Here is a 2,801-nt window from a genome sequence, read left to right as displayed (position 1 = left end):
TCCGTGCTAAAATATAAATAATATATAATAAAAAATATAAAAAATTTAAATTTAAATGTTACATTTAGTTTTAATTATTTTTAATTATATATTATTGGTAATGATATAATATTTTTATTTGTTTAAAATTAATTTTATTATTATTTCTTTTTTTTGGGTAGACTAAGCAGCATAATGCACCAAAAATTGTGACTGGCAATGTCATTTCCAGAGTCACTGTAAGGATAGAACTCAAATTAACATGACAATTTATTTACATTCGGGACATATTTTCAGGGGTGTGTACTTTCAAACAATATCAAAAAAAGGTTGTCAAACTGGCGCAAGCACTAATGTCTGGCTATCTGGTGACTTTAATAAAACATGGCTAAAAATATGGTTTGCTGGTTAGCCTTGACCATTCGCGTCATATTTTGCAAGCAGCGAAGCAGGTTTCCACGCCAGGCGAGGTTGGCGAAGGTTCAGCTCTAATACCGACTGGCTGTTTCAATCCACTTCCATCAAGCGTCTTAAATATATTAGTCCGCAATACATCTCTGGCCATGCTGTGTGTGGCAAACACCACACAGGAAACCTTACCTAACATGCCTCATTACGGACAGTGAGCCGCTTCACTCCACTCCCATCTATGGCCACCCTTAACATCAACCAGCCGATTCTTTGCATTATTAACGTCAGTAAGTGACGACAATGAAAAGTGTGAATTTGCACAGCCACGGTCGCTCCTGCAGCGCTGTGTGTTTACGAGCGCATTAAACACAGTGACCGCAGATAAACAAAGTTTTCTTGCTGTCGGACTAAACTTGTAGATCAAGATTCTGTGCTTGGGTTCCTTTTGGTTATTGCATGCACATGCTGCATACGAGGTCATGTTTTACGGCTCTCTATGTATGGCAAGCCATTGTAACATTTAATCTATAACACATACTGTTATCTATTTTCATGCTACTAGTACTTATTTGTTGGCTTCTAGTACTTATTCTTTAGTTATTAGTAGATTTTTAAAAGGTACTAGTACTTACTCATTAGAAACTAGTTCTTATTAGATACCTGGTACTCATTCATTAGATACTTGTACCTATGTAGGCTGAGTAGATACTAGGTGCATAATTAATAGATACTAGTATTTATTATTAGATAATAGTACTTATTCATTAGATAATAGTTATCAGAGATGTTCACAACTCTTTAACTTGAAGTCCAAGTCAAGTCTGAAGTCTTTAACCTCGAGTCGAGTCAAGTCTGAAGTCTTTTCTGGCGTTGCTGCTCACTTAAAATGGTGCTGTTTTTACGGCTTGTGGTCCGCCTTTTGAATATCAGTTATATAAGTATCTAAGGATAAAAAAAAGATTCGAGTTGCTTTTAAAATATTCACGAGACCTTTTCACTCGAATCGTGTCAAGTCAGGGAGTCATTTCAGGTCGAGTCTGAGTCAGAGAATCTGGTCTATAAAAACTTGAGTGCTTAACTATGGTTATTATACTGGTACTTATTCATTCGATACTAATACTTTTTAATTTACATACTAAGTGTAAGTATAATACTTATTCATTAGATACTGGTACCCTAGTAAATTGATACTAGTTCTTATTTATCAGTGCCCAACTATAGTTATTATACTAGTACTTATTCATTCGATACTAATACTTTTTTAATTTACATACTAAATGTAAATGTAATACTTATTCATTAGATACTGGTACCTAGTAAATTGATGCTAGTTCTTGTTATCAGATACTAGTACTTATTTCAATAGTGACTAACTATATAATAAGACTAGTACTGTTTAATAAGATTTGTTACTAGTAACAATTATAAAAGATACTTGTGTCTAATAAATATGTTCTAATACCTAATTACTAACTATTCTTTTATAAATCTATTAAATGCGTACTAGTATCTAAAAGTACTAAGTACTACTATCTAATGAATACTTACTAGTACTTTGTAAAAAGAAGGTTGAAATAAGAACTAGTGTCTAATGAATAAGTATGCAATATCTTAAATAGTTACTAGTAGATCAAGAATAAGCACTAGTGACTAATGAATAAGTCCTGGTACTTAGTGGAATAGATACTAATATTTTAAAAAAAAAGTACTAGTAGCATTAAAATGTATACTAGTATATTTGAATAGTAAGGATTAAATGTTAAACGGCTTGCCATACCCTATACGTCCTGTGGGAAGGTGTTGTGTAGAAGCAGGCAGCAGTGAAAACATGAGCAGCGTTTGCACTCACAGCTGAGTTCAGTACAGCGCTGCAGCAAACTGATGACTCCCAGATGTTTAATAAAGACCCACTCTGTTTCTGTGCACACACACACTTGCTCGACTGCGTTCCCCCTTGTGATTTCTTAAAAAACAAGCATCACTAACCCGTCCACAAATGCTGTTTTCATTTAAAAGCCATTTACCTTAATAAATGGTGTGTATGTACTGTAATCTGTTTACGTCTCTCATTGGTTTTGCACGCAACCACCCTATATTGTATAATTTCCCACAGTGTTATCGGTTCACCTTGTGTTTCCATATGAAATGTTGCTCAACTGTGGGAACAGGAGCTTTGCATGTGTTATGTGGACACTGTCTCTCTACCTTTGAGCTGTCTATCTCTCTCTCTCTCTCTGTCTCAAAGTCAAAGAGAAATTGAGAAGTTTGCAGACTTTGAAAGACTTAAATTACTTTTGTGTGTTTGTGATTTTTATTATTATTATTTATCAAATTTTATTAAAAGTATGGGTAAATCTCACAAAAGCATGTCATCACAAAATACTAAATTAATAAATAAATATTAATAAATA

This window comes from Cyprinus carpio, chromosome A4, assembly GCF_018340385.1.
Source record: "Cyprinus carpio isolate SPL01 chromosome A4, ASM1834038v1, whole genome shotgun sequence".
Lineage (NCBI taxonomy): Eukaryota > Metazoa > Chordata > Actinopteri > Cypriniformes > Cyprinidae > Cyprinus > Cyprinus carpio.
This window is presented reverse-complemented; position numbering follows the sequence as displayed.